We start from the raw sequence: 23,864 nt of genomic DNA on the forward strand, positions 1-23,864 counted from the left end.
ATCAGCCCTTAAAGCATTCGGATCTGGCTGAAAAGCCCATGAGAGAATTTCAGGCATGGAAAGCCAAGACACTCTGGCAAAAAAAAAAAAAAGAAATCAGCTGTTAAACCAGTCAGAAAACAAGTTTGGCAAATTAATAGGCTAATTTTTAAGGCAATAATCTTCCTAGATTCAAGAGAGAAATTCCTTTAAACCCAATGTCCAGCTGATTTTTACAGCTGAACCAAAATTTTATGCATCAGATTGTTATTTACCAAAGACATCTTAGATTTTAAACTGTATTGAGTCTATTTTAAAACCACAACATTAGCATATCTCCACAGCATTACTTAAGATCACGATAAACCACAGCATGACGAATTATCACAAGATAAAGGGTTTTTCCAAAATAAAGGAACATAGTCCTTGAGCAAGCACAAACACGGGGTCATCATGACCAAAAACTTAACATAGCTCCTAAAATAATTATCACATGCTCCATTATCTCATAAAAGCATTAACACAATCATCACATGCTCACAAGGTCAGCTAAAGTCTGGTTATCTTAAAAAAACATTTTGCAAGCCCAGCCGTTTTGTACAGAAGCAAAACAATATGCAGTTAGCTCACAAGCAACTCCATTTTAACCCCTTCCTGCCTTATTTTCTCAACATAACGTGGTGGAGGCTGATAAAGGGAGAAGAGAGACTGAGCTCCCCATGACAGAGGGTGGGGATGTTGAAGTTGGGCTTCATTGCATTTAAACAGCAGACAGAATCCTTTCTTAAGCTGCTTGTTGAAAGAGGTGCAGCTTGCCACATGGAGTCTGATAAGGTGGGCAGGTATGAGAGAGAAGCTCCTTGGTGAAGTTTACAGTACATTGTCTTAGGAGTTTGGGATGTCCCGGAGAGAGTGCTTTCCAGAGCAATAAACATTCTGCTAGATTTTACACTCTCTTTCTGCACCCAGGGGGAGAGTGGCAGATGAAGGAGGGGTCAGGAAGAGAGGAGAGGTGATTTTGGCTGCTGCTGGGGGGAAGGGGAGGGGAAGAGCCAGACAGGGGGACAGGGCAAGTAAAAGTAAAAAGTAAAATGTCCTGAGAGGGCAGCGACCTGAGGGAAGAGTGAAAGGGAAAGGGAAAGGATTCAAGAGGTGGCTCCAATCCTTTCTCCTGCTGAGGGCTTGCAATGAGGAATGTTGACCTTGGGAGGAGGACAAAAGCTTGGATGTAGGGGAATTAGGTTGCCCGCCAGAGAGGAAGTACCAGATGGAGGCTCAGGAGGGCCCTGGAGCAAGTAGGGGAGAGGATCCTCTGCTGGGTCAGGATCTCAGGGGTGGGATGAGGGAGGGCTTACAGGGAAGTTTTTCTCCCTTGGGGAGAACAGGATAAAGAGAATACAGGGGAGAAGATGTGGAGGGGTAGCAACTGCCTCTGCTGCCCCTGGTGAAAGGGAAGAGGAGGAGGCTGTGAGATAGGGTGGGGTGGAGTGAGTGGAGTGCTGTGTTCCTGAGATGCTGGCTTCTCAGGTGGAGGGGGAGAAGTGACAGATTGAAGGGGAGGCCCCAGGCCTCCTTCTTCTATGAGAAATTGGAGTGAGGAAAGTTGATCCCAAAGGAGGAAAAAGGCTGGATTAGGGGACCTCTGACAACTTGCCATTTCTCTGTATAAAGTTATTAAAGACTTAGAGAACTTTGAGATGAAGATGTCAAATTCTGCCCATTTTAGAATCATTGTTCAATTTATGTGGAGGCCAAATTTTAGTGCAGACGGTGATTAATCACCTCTGCTTTATCTTCCCATTCAGGCTCTTCTTCCAAAAGTCTTTAAGAGGCAGGCTAGAGGGGCCTGTGCCATGGCACAGTAATTTAATCCTTCACCTGAGGTGCTGGCACCCCATGTGAGTGCCAGTTCTAATCCCAGCTGCTCCACTTCCAGTCCAGCTCTCTGCTATGGCCTGGGAAAGCAGTCGATGATGGCCAGAGTCCTTGGGCCCCTGCACCCATGTGGGAGACCAGGAAGAGGCTCCTGGCTTCTGACTTCAGATTGGCGCAGATCCAGCTGTTGTGGTCATTTAGGAAGTGAACCAATGGAAGGAAGACCTTTCCCTCTGTCTCTCCTTCTGTCTGTAATTATGACTCTCAAATAAAATAAATAAAATCTTTGAAAAAAAAAAAAAGAGGCAGGCTAGAGGGGAATAGAAATTTAGAACCCATGAATTAAGCAAAATATGGCCTGAGGGAAGAAGGTCCTTTCACAGGGTGTCCCTCAGGAAAAAGTCACCACAACCAAGCACCTAAGTTCTGAGTTCTCTAAGAGGAGACAATGAGAATCCCCAAGCTTAGACCGGCATCCCAGTTTTAAGCTGTTACAGATAAGCATTTCCCCCAAGAGAAGGAAACTGACTAAACATGCCAGGCCCTAAGAGGGGGCATAAACTGGCCCAACCAAATACCCCAGGCCCTAAAGGGAGGAAGAAGCCATCATGAGCATCACCCCAATGTGCCTGAGGTGACAGAGACCTCTCTTACCAATCCAGAGGGTTGAGAATTAGGTTCGCTGTGGCATGCAGTGATGAGATCTGGCAAAGGCTCTGTGAATGCATTGAGCAATGAGAAAGTGCAAGCAGATGAGAAAGTGTTCTGGAGAGCATCTCTCAGGGCCATCTGAGTCAGAAGGGAAAAAGGAGATTGTGGGAAAGAGAAGGTAAGGAGGGGGCAGAGACAGTAAACAGGGAAAAGAATTCAGAAAGGAGAAGACAGTTTGGAGAAAGGTTGATATGCACAGCTCTTACCAAAAAGATACAGGAGGGGTTGATTGGGGCCAGTTGCTATTCCCTCACTCCCCTCCTCACATGGCACACCACACATAAGGAAATGATACAAACTCACAGTCAGACTGAATTTATTCAAAGAAAACGAACTTGCAGAAGTTGACCAGCTGCCAATGTGCACAAAGACCAAACATGTGGCTGAAGTCCCAGACCCCGGTAGCCTGGGCCTTATTATATCTTAGGTGGGTTAGGGTAGAGGTGGAGAATACCAGGTGGAGATGAGGTTTTTCAAGGGTTTTCAAACCTGGAGAAGAACGTAGGGGGTGAGGTGGAAACAATATAGGATGTGAGACTGAACTGGTCTCTTGAAAGAAGGCAGGAGTAACAGGAACCTAAGATGACTGAAGCTTATGTTCTTGTTCCATCATAAGCCAAAGCCAAGAGCCCGGAACTCCATCTGAGTTCCCACATGGATGGCAGAGACACAAGCACTTGGGCTACTTTCCCAGGTGCATTAGTGTTGTGGACTAGCTTAGGCTCAAACTTCAATTTCATGATCTTGCCTGTTACTTAGAGAAGAATTCTAAATTCAGGCACAAATACAACATGCAGCATGATGAGGCTTAATTTACAGTGAGAAGAATACATAGGAACAAATAGTCTTTATTAAGGCAGAATGTGGCAGGAAGGGGAAAGAAAGACTTCCATACCAGGCTCTTCTGTGTCCACGAGAACAAGCATGCATTCCCCTTCACCAAGCTTCTTATGAGCTTCCAACAGGGCAGTGTTTACATAGTCTGATTGACATGTGGGTTGATAGGATTACCTGGGGGTGGAGGAGATATAGCTTTCAGCTCATGAACTATCTATCTACCTTGAGTTTTTCCACATCATTACCAGGGAGCTGGATTGGAAGTGGAGCGGCTGAGACTGCAACCAACATACAGGTGGGATTGCTTGAATGTAGAGGTGGCTTAACCCATAGTACCACAACACTGGCCCTGATATTGACATATCATTAACTAAAGTCTTTATTTCATTTTCAATTCCTCAGTTATTGCATAATATACTTTTTCTATCTTGTGTAACCACAAATTATCATTTAAAAATTGAAATCTAAGGCTGGCGCCGTGGCTCACTAGGCTAATCCTCCGTCTTGCGGCACCAGCACACCGGGTTCTAGTCCCGGTCGGGGCACCGATCCTGTCCCAGTTGCCCCTCTTCCAGGCCAGCTCTCTGCTGTGGCCAGGGAGTGCAGTGGAGGATGGCCCAAGTCCTTGGGCCCTGCACCCCATGGGAGACCAGGATAAGCACCTGGCTCCTGCCATCAGATCAGCGTGGTACGCCGGCCACAGCGCGCCTACCGCGGCGGCCATTGGAGGGTAAACCAACAGCAAAAGGAAGACCTTTCTCTCTTTCACTGTCCACTCTGCCTGTCCAAAAAAAAAAAAAATTGAAATCTACACATTTTCATTATAAAAATAATACATGGAGGTAGCATTGTGATTCTACAGGTTAAGCTGTTGCTTAGAATACCAGTATCCCATAACAGAAAGCCTGATATGAGTCCTGCCTGCTCTCCTGTTCCAGCTTCCTGATAATCCAGTTTCCTGGTAAAGCACCTGGAAAGACAGACAGTGATCCAAGTGCTTAGATCCCCACACCTATGTGGGAGACCCACATAGGGTTTCCTGGTCTCTGGCTTTATCCTAGCCCACCCTAGATATTGAAGCCATCTCTGGAATAAAACAGTAGATGAAAGCTTTCTCTCTCCCTCGCTCCCTCAACTTCTCCCTTTCTCTCTATCTACCTTTAAAAGTACATCTTTAGTAACAATGCACATAGTAGGTAATAAAGACTGAAGAGTATAAAGTGAAAGCATGACTCCCTTCATTCTATACTAGTCATATTTCCCAGAACAAACTACTCTTAACTGTATCTTACATTATCTTCTGAGACTTCTGTATGCATATATACAAGAATACTTTAAAGTATCATGAAAAATGTAATCAAATGATTAAGTCTTTTGCTGTAATTAATGTCTTTTAAATTTTTATTTTTATTTATTTGAAAAGCAGAGTTACAGAGAGGCAGAGACAGAGAGAGTGAGAGTAAGGTCTTCCATCTGTTGGTTCACTCCCTAGATGGTCACAATGGCTGGAGCTGAGCAGATCCAAAGCCAGGAGCTTCTTCCAGGTCTCCTATGTGGGTGCAGTGGCCCAAGCACTTGGGCCATCTTCCATTGCTTTCCCAGGCCATAGCAGAGAGCTAGATCAGAAATGGAGTAGCCAGGACTTGAACCAGTGCCCAGTGGGTATGGCAGGTGACAGCTTTACCTGCTGCACTATAGCACCGGCCCTTGTAATTAATTTCAAAGTCCATGCATACAAGAAGGGTTCAAAAACATTTGTGTAGTGTGTATTATGAAAAGAAGTGAATGAATTGCAAGTTTTGCACCAAGATAATGTCATCTTTAATTCCATTTCTCATGAATTTTTGATGTGCCTTCATAAAGATATATATGCAGAGGGCTGGCATTGTGGCATAAATTGGTTAAGTCACCAATGCTGGCATCCCTTATGGGCACTAGTTTGTGTCCCAGCTGCTCCACTTCTGCTCCAAATCTCTGTTTATGTACCTGGGAAAGCAGTGGAAAATAGCCAAAGTCCTTGGCACCCTGAACCCTTGTGGGAGACCTGGTTGAAGCTCCTGGCTCCTGGCTCCTGGCTCTTGGATTTGGCCTGGCTCAGCCCCAGCCATTGCAGCCACTTGGGGAGTGAATCAGCAGATTCACAGGGAGAGATGGAAAAGCTCTCCTTGCCTGATTGTCTCTCTGCCTTCTGAATGAAATGACAATGAGTAAATAACACTTTATAAAAAGAGATACATGTGCATGTGTTTGTTTTTTTAACAGAAGGGCATTTTTTTCTGTACTTTGTTTTACATATAAGTACTCTGTCCCTACATCACTTTTCAGGCCAATTACATATTTAGTATTTGACTGTACAGATATACCATAATGCATTTTACCAATTCTCTGTCAATATACATTTAGGCTGCTTCTGTTTTATTCCCATCTTGAACAATACTACAAAGAACTGACTTGGTCTTTATGTATTTGACCAAATATATGTAAGATAAATTTGCAGTTGAATCCTAGCCAGGGACATCTACATTTAAAGAACTTTGATCTGCCAAATTATCCTCCAAAAAGTACTGTGTTATTCTCCTGCCAATATGAGTGCAAGGGCCTGTTTCCCCACACCTTCCAAAAGTGTGTGTGATCAGAGTCAAAATTCCTTCAGATGCTTCCAATTTCCCATTTTTCTGCTCTCTCTTTTCTTTCCCTATTTTAAGTTTCTGATCACACTTGGCTGTATTGCCAAACTAATCTGTGAATATGTTTCTGCAATTATTTCCTCTCTACTTACCTTCTACACTGCCTTCTCTCACCCTCCAACCTCAGTTTTCCTGCTCACAAACTTCCCTGTTAGTCCCCTGATGAGACTAACTTCCTTGTTAGACTCCTTGATGAGTCCCTGTTAGTGTCACTGCCGCTCAGCACAGCTGAACAGAAAATAGGTGCTCGCTATTTCCCTGGTCTCCCAACCTGCCATCCTCTTAAACCAACAGGGAATGTTAATCAGAAAACATGGGAATAATTTCATAGGAAATAATGTCACTGCCTGCAGTGCTGGCATCTAATACAAATTTCTTATATAGGAGTATAGTTTTGCATTTAATTATACCCATTCTCTACTGCTTATAAACATTATCATATGAAAAAACTGAAATGTGAGTTAACGATATCAGAAACTATGTTAGAAATTAACTAATTTTTTTAAAAAACTAAAATATAAATGGTTAATTTTGGTCATCTGCACAAATGACCTGTGTTCTATTAGTTTTTGCTTTTGAGTACTTCCCATCCTCTCTACTGACCTCCACCTCCTCCCTCATCCTTCACTCCTACTCCCTTTCTACATCACTGCCCCCTTTGCCCCTGAAGCTCTCTCCCTTTGGGAGCAGTCTTGTAGACTGACATTCAATCACGTGAGAAATGTTACTTTTTTCAAAATGGTTCTGTAGGACAGGCCTGAATGGCATCTAATGGCAATAAACTGGCCTTCTAATAACCCTTAAATATGTTTCCAGAATACATCGGGCCAGTATTGAGGCATATTATGTAAAGCCACTGCCTGTGACACTGACATCCCACATGGGCTATGGTTCATGTCCCAGCTACCTTACTTCTTCTTTTTTTTTTTTTTTTTTTTTTTTTTGATAGGCAGAGTTAGACAGTGAGAGAGAGAGAGACAGAGAGAAAGGTCTTCCTTCCATTGGTTCACCACCCCCCCCAAATGGCTGCTACGGCCAGCACACTGCACCAATCTGAAGCCAGGAGCCAGGTGCTCCCTCCTGATCCCCCATGTGGGTGCAAGACCCAAGCACTTGGGCCATCCTCCACTGCCTTCCTGGGCTACAGCAGAGAGCTGGACTGGAAGAGGAGCAACAGCTACCCTACTTCTAATCCAGCTCCCTGAGATTAGAAAGTATCAGAGGATACTTTTTTCCCTGAGAAAGTATCAGAGGATAGTCCAAGTGCTTGTGTCCCTGCTCCTTCATGGGAGACTTGGATGAATCTCCTGGCTCCTGCTTTGTCCCAGTCCAGCCCTGGCTGTTGTAGCCACTGAGGATGTGAACCAGTGGATGGAAGATTGATATCTTTGTGTGTGTGTTTGTGTGTGTGTCTTTTCCTCTAACTCTGCCTTTCAAATAAATAATTTTTTTTTAAAGTTTTAAATAGGGGTCCACACTGTGGTACAGCTAGTTGAAAACATCCCTTGCAGTGCTAGCATTCCATATAAGTACCAGTTCATGTCCTGGTGGCTCCATTTTCCATCCAGCTCCCTGCCAATGACCTGGGATCGAGTACTTGGGCCTCCAATGGGAGATCTTGCTCCTGGTTCCCGGCCTCAGTCTAGCACAGCACAGGCTGTAATGGCTATTTGGGGAGTGAACCAGCAGATGAAGATCTCTCTCTTAGAATAGAAAAAAGAATAATATTAAATAGAACAAATAAAAAATTCCCTCTTTGTCATTCTGCCTTTCTGTTAAAAAAAAAAGTTTTAAAAAATTAAAAAAAAAAAAAAACTGACCACAAATAATTCTGACTCAATTTGACATACAATGGAGCCAAGAAAGCTACTGCTGACTTTGTCTACTGCCTCCTCAATCCCTTTCTGCAGAAAAAATAATTTCTCTTGCTTTCCAAGCACCCAAAGCCAAAATAACCAGTGCTACCCAGTTTAACTCTGTTAAGGCTGCTCCAGCATTGAAGGAAAGAAGGAGGAAGGGACACAAATGCATGGTGCTTTAGATCATAGTTTCAGACCAGAGTCTCATGGTTGGGGGTGGGTGCTTCCTCAAGATGCAGTCTCAGGGGCTCCAAAATGGAGTCCCTACTGTCAAGATGTTACTTCATTACCAGCTTATGTATCTCACACAAAATACTTCTCTCTTACACATTTTATAAAGCTTGCCAGAAACCTATAGCTATGAAGGGAATGATGTGCCAAGGACAGCCAGTTAGCCTGAGGAGTCTAAGCATCCTGTTCTCAGCTTTTTCCAAGTCATATTAACAGGCAAACAACACGGTTGCTCAGAAAGTGGTCTTACAGTTGTTTCATGGGTGTGAAGCGGCTCTTTCCGCCAGAAACACAAAAATGCTTGTCCATTCACAAGCACTGCGATCGGGAGGGCACCAGAGAAAAGGTCAAAAGCAACACTCTGGAGTTGAGAGGAGAAATGCTGTCACCCTAACACCCTCTATCCAGAAATCACTTTCTATGTTTACTTCCTAGATGACCTGATTATGCTAAATGAATTTCACAAACTAATAATCTGGTGACAATGACATTCTATTGGAACACTGGAATCACTCAATTATTCATGTGAAAACTGCATTACACTGAAACTCACTCAGCAATAGTTTTCAAGGTCACATCTTTTACTCTACATCTCTGTGGGGGGAGAGCTGAACTTTTTTTCTTTCCCCTCTTCTTTTTGACCCCTCCTCACATTAACAACATGTATAGATGCTTCCACAGACCTCGATCATTATGAAACTGTAGAACTAATATCGTCCTATGTCAAAAAATGTCATGGGTTAAACACAGAACCCAAAATAAGACAAGTAACTGGACTTCTTAATTAATTCAGTGTGGGGTCCAGCACTGTGGCAGAGTGAGTAAAGCTGCCGCCTTCAGTGCTGGCATCCCATATGGGCCATGCCAGGTGAATTTTTTTCAAAGGGAGAGGGGAGTTTTTTCTATGTCCCAGCTACCCCACTTCCAATCTAGCTCTCTGCTATGGGCTGGGAAAGCAGTAGACGATGGCCCAGGTCCTTGGACCCTGCACCCAGTGGGAGACCCAGATGAAGTCCCTGGCTCCTGGTTTCAGATCAGCCCAGCTCTGGCCATTGCAGGTATTTGGGGAATGAACCAGCAGATGGAAGACCTCTCCTTCTCTCTCTGCCTCTGCCCCTCTGTATCTCTGACTTTCAGATAAATAAATCTTTTTTTTAAAAAAAAAAAAGTATGGACTGTAAGATAATCAGCTTGGTGGAGCACAGGGTGACTAAAGAACTGGGCAGAGAAAGTGCTACTTTTCTGTATTTGTTTTTATAGTTCTCCACTTCATGCAAATCCAGACTAAAATAGCTCCGCTTGTGACCCACACAGTTCACTCTCACTTTGTAAAGGGGTCAGCAACAGGCAATAACTGTTGACTTCCTTCCTAACAGGAGGAAGAAGGGCTGACGACAGAAATTGAAAAGCAGCCAATTAAATCATCAGCTAAGATTCTACGGCCTCAAACTCCAGACTGAAAAAAGTCTGTTAATTAAACACGGAAGGAGGATCAATCCGCAAAGTTACTGAACACCCTTCACGCAGTACCCTCTGGTGAAAAGCTCAGCAGGCAGGGGCACAGCTGCCAGGTGTTTCCGTGGGGGAGCCAATGGCCGATGAGGTGCAGAATGGGGGCCATGGAGCAGCTCCTATTCTGACCCTCCTTCCCACCCCTGCAGCCTCCTGCACTCCTCAGAAGGCCACTGAGCCCCGCCCCGCTGAAGCAGCAGCCAGAAGGCATTCTGTGACTCACCGGAAGTGGGAGCCGCGCTTATTTCAACAGAGTGAACTGGCAGCCTCACTGCCTCCCCACCCCCACCCCCACCCCTCCCCACCCCCCACCCTACCCCCTCGTCCTCTCATCTGCCTTGCTAGTGCAGTTGCCCTGACCGGTGCTCTGTTTTGTAACCACCAAAAAAAGCACATTAAGGAAAATTTGAGCAAGGTAACACGCGGACAGGCTGGGCACTGGGAAACTGGGCAGTGGCGGCCGGAGACACGAGAGCCAAGGTCCCAGCCCTGACCATGCCTTGGGAAGCCACCAGGATCACTGAGAAGCAAGTGAGTCATGTGGCGGAGCCGCCACCCGCCCTCTTGCCCACCCCTCTCCCACACACACATCTGTGCCCCCTTCTGTTCTCCATACTTGCCGTGGAAAGTCCCGGGAGCACGTCCCTCTTCTTCAGGGAGCAAAGCGGATAGTGTGGGCAGAAAAAGTCCCCGGCAGGTGGGACCCACAGGCGGCAGATTCAGAGGCAAGAAGCAGCGGGTGGCCGGCTCAGGGTGTTTCCGCAGACTTCCTGGGATTGTACGGGCAGAGCAAGAAACACAGTGAATGCGGGAGAAGGAGCAGCGTGGCCTCTCAGGCTGACTCCGATCTGTGAATAAACTTCCTCTGTTCTCAACTCCGAGCCAGAGGGCAGTCACTGGCAAGCACGTCCACACGCACAGGCATTCGGAACGTAGAATACGTCAGGACACCTGGCGACTCTGGGAAATGGAGTCCAGGCCCCGCATTTCTAGAGACCAGCGGGCGATCCCCAAGGGCTTCAGTGTGGGGTGGATGGAGAAATACTGGCCAGCAGAGGGCATTCGCTTCTGTTCACATCCATCCTTCTTTTCCTTCCCACCCCAAAATCTCAAGGATCAGTTGGTGTTCTTTCCTGAATAAAATCTTAAAGCATGGCACTCACTTCTGTAACTGATCCCAAATCCTGGCTCCTTCATAACCTCTGTCTTCTTCCAGAAAAATCTTACTTGTTGCATTGTTCCTGGAAACTTCTCTCAAATAAAAAATGATTATGAAAGCAATATACCTTTTAGCAGAGGTGTAGAGGGTATACTTTAACATGCAGATTTGATAATACAATTTTTATTTGTGTTTTATTGATGTTTATAGTTCTCAAATCATTTTACACCATCTTTTAATTCCTCAAGCATAGAAACAAAGAAGGGAACTGGATATAGAACTAACATTGCTAATTATCTCCTAGGAGCAAGATTAAGGGACTAAATGCCTTACCTCATAGCATTGATACCTTAGATTAATTCTGGGGACAGTATAATCAGAAGTTCACAAAGGGGAAACTGAGGTGCAAAGAGTTTAGAATTTGCCCACGGCAGTACCTTTAAAAGGTCTAGGTTAAAGGCTAACTAAAATATAATACTGGTCTAAGAAATTCTTTTGTCTTGGGGCTCAGTTTCTAAAACCCCAGATTTGTCATCTGGGGTAAAAAAGTGAGAGAGAGGGAGCTTGGTGCAGTGGTGAAGCAAGTAAAGCTGCCTCCTGCAGTGCTGGCATCCTATATGGGCACTGCTTTGAGTCCCAGCTGCTCCACTTTGGACCCAGCTCTCTGCTATGGTCTGGGAAAGTAGTAGAAGATGGCCCAAGTCCTTGGCTCCCTGCACCCATGTGGGAGACCCAGAAGAAACTCCTGGCTCCTGACTTCAGATGGGCACAGCTCCAGCCATTACAGCCAGTTGGGGAGTGAACCAGCAGATGAAAGACCTCTCTCTCTCTCTCTCTCTCTCTCTCTCTCTGCCTCTCTGACTTTCAAATAAATAAATAAATCTTAAAAAAAAAATGAGAGAGAGCAAGAGTACCTACAACAATAATATACACTGTAGAGAACAACATAGGATTATAACTTGTCTAAAAACAAAGGCAATTCAAAGTTGCTATTATTCCACGGTCATTTTCATTTTTTCTTATGTTTATTATCAAGATAGCATATATATATTATGCAATCTTAAATATATGTATGATTTTTTAAAATTTTTAAGTAGAAATGCAAATGGATAAATGGATGACATGGAGTTCTATGTTTGTGATTGCTTCTGTCAATTCTAGTTCGTGGGATTAGAGTTGTTGCTGGATTAGGAATGCTTAAATCTTTATCCATTGACTTCACACTAGTCTTTACTATGTCAGGCAATATTCTTTGGGTAGATTGCTCTTTCTTGCCAAATTGAAAATTTCATGGGGCCAAGAAACACGTTTGCCTTGAAATTAACTCAGCATCTAGACAGAGTAAGTCTCTTAGTTCAATGAATAAATGAGGATATAGAAACAAGCAAATAAGAGTTGTAACTCCCAAGAACTGTCTGGTAGAGAAAACAAGGAAACAGAAATCTATTTGAAGAGTGTGGCAATTAGGGTTGAAGTGTATAAACAAGAACCATCAAGGCCAACAGGTCAAATGTTCACTCTTGCCATGTAAGGCATTCCATTTATTTATTTATTTATTTATTTTTATTTTTATTTTTTATTTTTTGGACTGGCAGAGTGGATAGTGAGAGAGAGAGACAGAGAGAAAGGTCTTCCCCTTTGCCGCTGGTTCACCCTCTAATGGCCGCTGCGGCCAGCTCATTGCACTGATCTGAAGCCAGGAGCCAGGGGCTTCTCCTGGTCTCCCTTGTGGGTGCAGGGCCCAAGCACTTGGGTCATCCTCCACTGCCTTCCTGGGCCATAGCAGAGAGCTGGCCTGGAAGAGGGGCAACCGGGATAGAATCCGGCACCCCAACCGGGACTAGAACCCCGTGTGCCGGTGCCACAAGGTGGAGGATTGGCCTGTTAAGCCACGGCACCGGCCTCCATTCATTTACTTAATAAGCATTTATTGAGGAATCTTCTGTGTTGTGTGTGGAAAGAACTAGCAGCCACTTGATTTCCTTAGAAATTGAACTAAGAGAAACTGAACAACCAGGTACAGGCAGGGAGAGTGGGCTGAATCACAAAAGGCTTTGGACACAAAGGTAAGGAAAATAAAAGATAGGTAAATTGAAGTCTATTAAAGATAATTTAGTAGGACCCATGCAGAGGTACTGTTTCAGTGAGAATGAAGAAAAGGCAAACATTACATTGAGATTTACATGTAGAGTCAATGGGAGTTCAATGCTTAATATGGTGGATGAAGGCAGATGGAAACTCATGTGTAAATCTTAATTCAGATTTTATTTTTAAAGGACAAGATGTTCTCACCACATTAATGTTCATCAGTAACAAAAGGCTACCCCCAATCAACTTACAAAGTTTGCATAAATCTAGAACACAATCTCATGGGTTATACATAACATTTATGTATAAGCCCTTTGTAAATCATCAAGCCTATCATGTTAACTGCTACCATATACAATGGTCCTCACTATGATGCAGTTACTTAGAAGTTAGAAGACATGGTGTCAGCACTGTGGTGTAGTGGGTAAAGTCTCTGCCTGCAGGGCCAGCATCCCATATGGGCAACAGTTCAAGTCCCAGTTTCTCCACTTCTGATCCAGCTCTCTGCTGTGAGCTGGGAAAGCAGTAGAAGATGGCCCAAGTCCTTGAGACCCTGAACCCATGTTGGAGACCCAGAAGAAACTCCTGACTCCTGGCTTCAGATCAGCTTAGCTCTAGCCATTACAGCCATCTAGGGAGTGAACCAGCACATCAAAGATTCTCTCTCTCCCTCTCACCCCCTCTGCCTCTCTGTAGTTCTGCCTTTCAAATAAATAAATAAAATCTTAAAAAATGCTGATGAGAAGCTATTTTAAAAAAAGAAACTAGAAGATATAATCAGTGGCTATAAGAACAACCTAAATAAAAATGAAATTCAAAATCTCACAAAATTACATAATTCATAGCTGAATTTTGAATACCTCACTAAGTCACAGTTCATGTGTCCAGCAATCTCAGGTACTCAAAGTACAATGAAGCAGAACATAAGTAAAAATGTTCCCAGAATAGTCAAAATATGCATTATAAAGTCCAAGTGAGGTGTCCTGCCACTGGCTCAGCATCATGGCTCTTAAACTGGCACAAAGAGAAGAAGAAAGCAGTAGGTATGAACTGTGAATAAATGGAAAAGGCTCCAAGAATGTTGATGCAGAGATCTGTGGTCCCTAGCTGAATGTAATATGCAGGCAGGCATTTTGATTTCTGGGAGACTACCATGCTCTGAGTTGTCATGGGGCCATCAGAACTGAGCAGAATCAACACATTCAAGGCCACCATCCACAATTCATCTAGTGATAATAGAGCACAGGAACTTGGCTTTATGGGTACAACTAAGCCTCACTCGCTTGCTATATCTTTCTGTTTGGAGACACTGGAACTGGAGAACACATGGGTTCAGAGGAGGTAGAGGGGCATGGTGTGTGGGGGTCTAAACATGGTAGTAGTGTGCAGAGGGAGGTTTGGAAGAGGAGGAAAAAAACCAAGAGCATCTAACACTATGGGCATAAGGAGCAGAGGAGGTGCGGGGCATGAGCGTGGCCATGGCATGGCCAGGCCAGGCCCGGGGGCTCCGCATGCGCACCTGCCCCTGGGTGTCCCCACCTGAGCTGCATGAAATGGAGCTGAGTAAGATGGCACCCAGAGGAAGTAAGATGGGCAGAATCCAAAGTTGTTTACCACTAAAACTAATTGCACAACATCAGGGGAGGTAACAAAACTAGTAACAAGTATATAGACATATGGCTAGTCCTGTAGAAATCCCCCTGTAAGGTGATTTTTTAAGTGATTGGTTGGTCCTTAGCCCTGCCCCAATGACTCTGCAGTTTTGTGCTATAAAAGGTACTGTTACGCACAAAGTAAATGAGTTCTTGCTACTAGACTTGGCTCCCCGCTGCGTCTGTCTCCGGGATTGGAAGGCTAGGGAATGGGCGAGCGGCACACTCACCTTTCCTCGGACCCAGTCCATCTTGTACGGGTGGACTAAGACCCTGCAAGGAGGAAGGGAGACAGGGATGATTTGCATTATGCCTGGTACTCTCCTGGGTATAATTGATACAACATGAATGATGTGACTAAAGACACTTCAGTCCTGGGATATAGATGACAAGGACATAGACAATTATAAAACAGTGTGATAAAAGGTGTAGGTGCACAATAGAATTGCTACATCATTTGTGGATTTCATGTCAGTGTCAGGTAAGAACAATTGGGTTAAGGTCAAATCTCAGAGGAAGCAGAGTCCAAAAATGACACAGTTGTCTGAAAAGAAAATAGGCAGGTGATAGGCAGAGGCTTGGTAACTGAAGCTGGGGACAGAGAGTGGATCCTGACTGACTGGGAGGCTGTCAAACTGTCATTAACCTGTACCAGGCTGAGATGTCCTAGCTTCTTTCCTGGTGCTCATGTCTGTAGAGAGGCATAACAAGAAAGAAAAATTCATCTCTGGCTGTGGTTGACCAGAGGGACTGTGGAGGTCCTCCATTTGAAGCCAGAATTGTTTTACCCTGAGGTTTCCTCATTCATGGTAAGGCTCTTTTATTTTCATTTTTGCATTAAGCTCTCCTGCCACCAGATCTCCCACACACCCACAACAGAGGGCAGATGATAATGACTTATTGAATGGACAGAATCTTGAAGTGTCCTCTAAACAGAAGACTCATCTTATGAGTCAATACTCACCTTATGGGTATACTGCCACATGAGAAAATTGAGGCAGGGGATTTTGGACACACTCAACCTAAGAGTTCTTTTTAAAAATCAAAATAAATAGGGGCTGGTGCTGTGGTGCTGCGGCGCTGTGGGTTAAATCTCTGGGCCGAAGCACCAGCATCCCATATGGGCACTGGTTCGAGTCCTGGCTGCTCCTCTTTTGATCCAGCTCTCTGCTATGGCCTGGGATAGCAGTAGAAGATGGCCCAAGTCCTTGGGCTCCTGCACCCATGTGGGAGACCTGGAAGAAGCTCCTGGTTCCTGGCTTCAGATTAGTGCAGCTCCAGCAGGTGCAGCTCCAGCCATTGAAGCCATCTGGGGAGTGAACTATTGGATGGAAGAATTCTCTTTCTGTCTCTACCTCTCTCTGTAATTCTTTCAAATAAATAAAATGTTTTTAAAACAAATAAAAATAAATAAATAAATAAATAATCCCTTTCACAGCTCAGAAGTGCCCAGCTGCCAACCTCCTGAGTATAAGCTCCCAGAAAATGACAAATGCCCTAAGACTAGAGGTGGGCAAGCACTACCTTGACACTTTCAAAACCATATGAGGAGAAAAAGCCCCACCCCACTAGAACCCATTTGTCCAAGGATACAGCAGAAGCCTCAGAGGCTGGCCTCACTGCACATTTGCCAACAGGGTAGGCAGGGCACAGAGGTGTGAAGATATTTGTGGCCTCATGGTGCTGGCTCCAGCTGTTGACACACAAAGAATGGGTGACAGGCAGGAGTTTGAGCTAGCCCTGCCTCTGCCTGGCCAGCACTTCAGTATGCATGGACCAAATCTGCATCTGGAGTGCCTGCTGAGGCCAGGGATTACATGGGGACTACAGTCAGAGGAAGTCTGAAGCACTAGCTTCAAGACTGGAGAGTTGCCATAGCAACAACACTTTCAGGGGTTGATGTGACAGGGACAGCCCTGGGAAGGTGAGCTGGTCTCCTGACCCCATGTCTTTCTCTTTATGCTCCTCTGACCCACAACAACGTGGGAGAGGGGTGACAGTATGAAGCTGCCAGATGAGATTCTGGTTAATGTAGGCAGGTTGTGGGTGCTAGTGCCAACAGTACCTGCAATGTTGGATGCTGGCCAATATGGTCACCCCAGTGCATGATCTGAATGAGGGTCTGACAGGGAGAGTGCAGCATGGGATTTGCAAAGACAGACCAGTGAGCAAGTGAAGCAATCTGACGTCTTACCTGGGAATACTAGAGTACTGGAGGAGAGATTTGCAGGCTAGAAACAGCAAAGAGACAGCAAGATAATACATCCCTGTTGCCCCTTCCCCAAGTGACCTCTTCTTAAATGAGAATTGATGGTAGTAGTGATATTGGAAGTTGTGAGTGAAGAGCCCAATGTGGCTAATTTTCTGTTTGTCTTTCCTGCAAAAGGTATAGCAAATGATATTTACTTAAAACATACACATAGCTTAAGGCTTGACTGAGAGTTCTTGCAAAATGTAAGTACACCTTGTGAACTTGAAAGATGCTAACTGTGTGGCCCCTCATTGGGGATTTGGAGTTCTGTAATTGGAGCTGGACTTTTTCACTGGTGGTGCACACTGTTGTCTCTACTAGAGTCTATGGCCACTCATGGCATTTACCCTGGTTGGACATTTCCTCAGATTCCCAGCTAAAAGGTACCACACATGAATACCTTTAGCTAAAGAGTGAAATCTATCTGATTGTGATTGGATAAATTTTTACTGTAGAATTTGTACTGGAAATCACCTTCATCAAAGCATGCTTTGTTCTGACTTTGTCATACAAAGAGATGGAGCAAGGACAAAAGCCTTGGATCCATGGGATGAGCTCTTACGTAGCAACAAGCAGGCCCCTGTTTTTCTGCCTTGCTAATACAGCTCCATCCTACTTTAACCAGGCCTGTCCTGCCTTAACTTTTGGACACGTTACTATCAGAAGACTCCTGCTATCAGCCCAAGATCTCTCTCACTCCTCTCAAACCATCTCCCCATATCTCAGCAGCTCAGTTTCATAGTCCAGCCTCAGCCTGAACCTCTTCCAGCTCGCACTGTTATCTCAAGTGACCCTGAAATCTAGCCCAAACTCTCCCTCTTTCTCATCAGCCCAGCTTTAGTTCAAAGCGCTAAGCCCTTTCAGACCACTTTGATCTATATAAAACACTGTTCTGTAAGGCAGGGGGTCTTCTCACTGCTGTATGTTCACTGGCAACTCTGCCATGCATTCACCATGCATTGTCCTATATGAGGTCTAGAGCACTCTGGGGAGGGATACAGGAGACATCAAGTCTCTGCAGCTGCATGATGTGTTGATTGGGCTTATAAACTCAGAGTATGGGAACTCAAGTGTGGCCCACTGGATATAATCTGATAGCACAGTAGTAGTAAAATTGATAAAATAGTATTCATTGAGTCATTATATGCTAGACATGGCTATTAGTGTTTTGTTGTTGTTGTTGTTTTTGGTTTTTTTGACAGGCAGAGTGGACAGTGAGAGAGAGAGACAGAGAGAAAGGTCTTCCTTTGCCTTTGATTCACCCTCCAATGGCCGCCGTGGCTGGCGCACTGCGGCCGGTGTACCGCACTGATCCGATGGCAGGAGCCAGGTGCTTCTCCTGGTCTCCCATGGGGTGCAGGGCCCAAGGACTTGGGCCACCCTCCACTGCACTCCCTGGCCACAGCAGAGAGCTGGCCTGGAAGAGGGGCAACCAGGACAGAATCTGGCACCCTGACCAGGACTAGAACCTGGTGTGCCGGCGCCGCAAGGCGGAGGATTAGCCTATTGAACTGCGGCACCAGCCTGGCTATTAGTGTTTTAAATCTGTTGTCCTATTTCATTTTTACTTAGGCACTAGATACTATTATTGTCATCATTTTCCAAGTGAAGAAGAATGGAGATTACCCAAGATGCTTTTGCTAAGCAGTGGCCAGAATTCAAACCTGGAAGCATTTCTTAATGATGATGGTTACTTTTTGGTTGGATTTGTCAGAGTCTGGTTGATTGTACATACTCTACACACTCCAGAAGGTTTTTCTTAAAAAAAAAAAGGATTTATTTATCTTATTTGAAAGGCAGAGTTAGAGAGAGAGAGATTGATTCAATCCACTGGTTCACTCCTCAAATGGCTGCAACGGTCAAAGCTGGGCTGATCCAAAGCCAGGAGTTTCTTCTGGGTCTTCCACTTGGTTGTAGGGGCTCAAGCACTTAGACCATCCTTCACAGCCTTCCCAGGCATATCAATAGGGAGCTGGACTACAAGTGAAGCAGCTGAGACTCAAACCAAAGTCCATAGTGACACCAAAGCTGCAGGAGATGGCTTTACCTGCTATGCTACAGTGCTGGCCCAAGATTAACTTTCAAAAGTCCTTATATGTGACCTAAGTTACAGAGAGGCAGAGACAATGAGTGAGGTCTTCCATCTGCTGATTCACTCCCAGAAGAATGGCCAGAGCTGTGCCAATCTGAAACCGGGAGCCAGGAGCTTCTTTTGGGTCTCCTACATAAGTGCAGAGGCCCAAGGATTTGGACCATCTTCTGCTTTCCCAGGCCACAGCAGAGAGCTGGATCTGAAGTGGAGCAGCTGGGACTTGAACCAGCACCCAATATAGGATACTGGCATGGCAGGCAGTAACTTTACCTGTTAAGATATAATGTCAGACCCAGATGTTCTTAAATACAGGTTTTTGACTAATTTTGATAAATGTCAGGGACCACACAGCATGTGACCTCTTAGTGGAAAACTACTGAGGCAGGGCTAAAATAGCCCAGACCAGAGAGTACTGATAACGCAACCTTGTGTGACCTTGTGCCTTAAGACCTTGTAACCTTTTCCCTACTTGCGCTTGTAACCTTTCCCCTACTTTCACAAGCCTTGCAGCTACAAGATAAACTCTCCCTCCTTCCCCCACCCAACATCCTGCCCTCCTAAACACCCCTCCTTCCCCCGCCCGACACCCTGCCTTTATGATATATAAGTGTGTGGTTGAAAAATAAAAATCGCAGCTTGAACAGACAAGAGTCTTGCTGCCATCTTTGTGTCTCCTGTCCCTTTCATTCCCCATTCTAGGTACTTGGCCCTAGTTGACGTCCCACGGGACGGGACAGATAAAAATTTCCAGAACTCTGAGGGAAAAAAAAAAAAACTTTTTTAAAAAAAGCGCTAAGAGGCTGGTGCTATGGCACAGTGGGTTGCCATGGCCTGAAGTGCCAGCATCCCATATGGGCACTAGTTCAAGACCTGGCTGCTCCACTTCCTATTCAGCTCTCTGCTATGGTCTGGGAAAGCAGTAGAAGATGGCCCAAGTCCTTGGATCCCTGCACCCACATGGGAGACCTATAAGAAGCTCCTGACTCCTGGCTTTGGATCGGCCCAGCTTCAGCCTTTGCAGCCAGTTGAGGAGTGAAACATTGGATGGAAGACCTCTCTTTCTCTCTCTTTGCCTCTCCTCTCTGTGTAACTCTGACTTTCAAATAAATAAATAGATCTTTAAAAAAAAAGAAGCACTTAAATTCTAAAGGAGAGCAATCAAGTTTTAGTTACATAAGATTGAATAAATCAAACAAATTTATGGTTTATGTTTTTATTTAAAATATTGTTGGTTCTGTATTTGAATGTTTCATCTAAGTTCTGGAATATATCTGTACTTTCTATTGTTTATTAAGCTTTGATATACTTTTGTATATAGATGGAGTGTTCACCCTTTCACCTAATTAATTCCTCTAACTGGAAGAAGCTCCAAGGCTCTTGGCTTTGGATTGGCCCATCTCTGGCTGTTACGATTATTTGGGGAGTGAACTAGTGGATGGAAGACTTTCTCTTTCTCTGCCTTTGCCTCTATGTAACTCTGCTTTTCAAATAAATAAATAAATCCTTTTTTAAAAAAATGTTGTATGGGGCTTATTAATGTATGATTAATCAACATTTCTAGTTTCCTTATAATGTGAATTATAGTATAATATTCTGCTATTACTTTGTAACTCTGTTCATTGTTTAAGATGACAACTCAATTTGTCATCTTCTTCAGTTTTGTTATATATTTTTATTTTTTTAAAAGATTTATTTACTTACCGGTAAGTCTGAGTTACATAGAGAGAGAAGGAGAGACAGAGAGATGGAGGTCTTCCATCCACTGGTTCACTCCCCCAGTTAGCTGTAATGGCTGGAGCTGTGCCAATCCAAAGCCAGGAGCCAGGAGATTCTTCCAGGTCTCCCATGTGGGTGCAGGATCCCAAGGACTTGGGCCATTTTCTGCTGCCTTTTCAGGCCATAGCAAAAAACTGGATCAGAAGTGAAGCAGCCAGAACATGAACCAGTGCCTATATGAGATGCTAGCATTTCAGGTGGCATCTTTACCCACTACTCCACAGGGCCAGCATTGTTATATATTATTCTTTTAAGCTTTGTGCCTCTTGCCTGGCAGAATTTTTCAGAAGTATAATTCCCAGCAAAATACTCCTGGCCTAGCACTTTGAGATAGTGAACATAACAGATACAGCTAAGTTTATTAATGGACTACAAGTGAAGTTAGCCTGTAGACCACTCGTTCTAAACCCTCATTGTTGCTCAAAGTTGGCTAAAAATGTGTTCACACTGACCCCTTCTCATCAAATGTTTCTCTCTTGACATGGGTCTGGGTCAAAAACCAGGTCAAATAAAACCTGGAAAAATTGGAACATGATCAGCTGCATTTTCAGAAATGGATTTTGGTCACAAGGAGGAAATAAAAATCAAGATGCAATGAGTCATTAGTGTCAATTGTAAATCAAATTAGATGAAGCATGGTGGTTATAGAGGAAGGATTTTTAAAATGAATTATTGTTTGATGGTAACTATAACAAAATATTCTGTCAGAACAATATCCTCTAGAGAGGGCTCCCATTTTAGAGGAGAGATGCTAACTTGATGTGATACTTAGTATTCTCATACCTAATGCTAGAAATTTTGTACAGCACCCACAGTGAACTTCCGAGGAAGTTCTTTGACATTGTTGTTCCTGAGAAACTGGGATTAGGATGCAGAGTACTAATTCAAACTTTGGAAAAATAAAATTACTGATGCTGTAAGAGTGGCCTGGGCATTGCCACATGAGGCTGGCTGATATGTCTCAGAATAACAGTCACTTGTGTACTGCAGGACACAGAGTAGTTCATTTTTGGCCAACCACCACAACACATACAATTCACTGTGTGTGCTTCCACTTCTGGAGCAGAGAAGGTTACTGGCTCATTTCAGGCTACTTGGAAGATATTAAGCCATACTATTTGGTAACCAAAATGTTACTCTGAAGCTATCATTTTTAATCCAACCACCTTGCCATGAGACCCCTCTGGGACATATGTATGTGAATAATTATATGATATTGAACAAATGTGTCATAGCTGGCTGGATCTGACCAATGTCCCTTTAGCAAAGGTGGGGAACACCCATTCCATATGTCATTCATAAAAAGCCCATGGGTCTGACCTTCCTAAGGCAACTGCAAATGGGACTTGAAATTCAATAAACCTGTAGCAGGCTAAATCTTTTTTAAAAAAGATTTATTTATTTACTTATTTATTTGAAAAGCAGAGTGAGAGAGAGAGAGAGAGAGAGATCTCCCACCCATTGTTTCACTCCCCAAATGGCCACAATGGTCAGAGCTGGGCCAACCCAAATCAGGAGCCAGAAACTTCTTCTGGGTATCCTGAGCAGGTACAGGGCCCAAGGACTTGGGCCATGCTCTATTGCTTTCCCAGGCCATAGTAGAGAGCTGAATTGGAATTGGAGCAGCTGGAACTTGAACCAGTGCCCATATGAGATGCTTTACCCACTACTCCATAGTGCCAGCATCCCATATGGTCAGTGGTTCAAGTCCTAGCTGCTCCACTTATAATCTATGCTCTGCTATGGCCTGGGAGAAGAGTGGAAGATGGCCCAAGTACATGGGCTCTTAAACCTGTGTGGGAGATGTGGAAGAAGCTCCAAGGTTCCTGGCTTTGAATTGGCTCAGCTTCTGCCATTGAAGCCATCTGGGCAGAGAACCAGCAGATGGAAGACTTCTCTCTGCTTCTGCCTCTCTGTAACTCTGCCTTTCAAATAAATAAATAAATCTTTAAAAAAAAAAAAAAACAAGCTGCAGAGAAACTGGCTGTGCAATAATTCTCATAATGCATCATTACAGCTAAACCTGAGACTAGAAACTTTGTTTAAAGCCATGCCTACAGGGGCTGGGGTTGTAGTGTACCAGGTAAAACATCCAACTACTACTTGGCATCCCATATGGGTGCTGGTTTGAGTCACAGCTGCTCCACTTCGGATCCAGCTCCCTGCTAACAGCCTTGCAAAAGCAGCAGAAGGTGACTTGTTCCCCTACCACTCATGTGGAAGACCCTGAAGAAGCTCCTAGCTTTGTCATGATCAATCTCTGGCTTATGCAACCATCTGGGAAGTGAACCAGCAGTGAAAATCTTAGTCTCTTCTTCTTTCTCTGTTAACTTGACTATTAAATAAATAAATAATAAAAGAAATACCTAAAACTTTGTCTCCTTTCATTCTTACAATACCCCAGTCAGAGTCATTGTTCCTTTTCCCTGAGGTTTGAGAAATAACAAGAAATAGGGGCAATTGAGAAAAAACTTCTGTAATACAAAGTCAGGGCTCATCCTCTTGTCTGTGTCTCTTACCCCAAAGTTTCCTTGCCTTTATGGTATCAAAAAAATTTAGGGCCAATGCTGTGGCATGGTAGGCTAAGCCTCTACCTGCAGTGCCAGAATCTCATATGGGTGATGGTTCTAGTCCCAGCTCCTCCACTTTTGATCCAGCTCCCTGCTAATGGCTTTGAAAGGCAACAGATGATGGTCCATGTCTTTAGGCCTCTACACCCATGTGGAAAGACTCTCCTGGCACCAGGCTTCAGCTCAGCTCAGCTCTGTCCATTGTGGCCATTTGGGGAGTGAACCAACAGGTGGAAGACCTCTCTCTCTCTCTCTCTCTCTTCCTCTCCCTCCCTGTCTGTAAACTCTGCCTCCGAAGTAAATAAATAAATCTTTTTTCAAAAAAGGGAGTGATACAGCTGGCCTGACAAGCTAGTAATCGCTGGACAAAAGAAGTCATTTGTTTCTGCAATAGATAAAACCCTGTTAGCCAAAATTCTCTGAAAAGGTTTATTTAGGGGAGTTTTAGATCCAGGTAAGAAAAATCCAAATCTGGGAAGTAAATAACTACCATTTACACGTAAACCCCAGGCCAACTAAAGCCCACCTGGACATCATAAAAATTCCCTAAAGAACATGTCATCCCCAACCAATAAAAGGAAGATC

The 23,864-nt window shown here is 44.3% G+C and overlaps 1 protein-coding gene across 1 annotated transcript in view; it reads right to left on the minus strand.

Annotated features, from left to right (window-relative positions):
• LOC133775746 (zinc finger protein OZF-like) overlaps positions 1–10,405 on the minus strand; it is a 53,930-nt gene extending 43,525 nt beyond the window's left edge. Inside the window, exon 1 of the mRNA XM_062214251.1 lies at positions 10,312–10,405. The gene's annotated coding sequence lies outside the window, so the exon portion shown is untranslated. The remainder of the gene's footprint in view (positions 1–10,311) is intronic.
• Between the last annotated feature and the right edge of the window lie 13,459 nt (positions 10,406–23,864).

The sequence above is a fragment of the Lepus europaeus genome, chromosome 17 (genome assembly GCF_033115175.1).
Source record: "Lepus europaeus isolate LE1 chromosome 17, mLepTim1.pri, whole genome shotgun sequence".
Classification (NCBI taxonomy): Eukaryota; Metazoa; Chordata; class Mammalia; order Lagomorpha; family Leporidae; genus Lepus; species Lepus europaeus.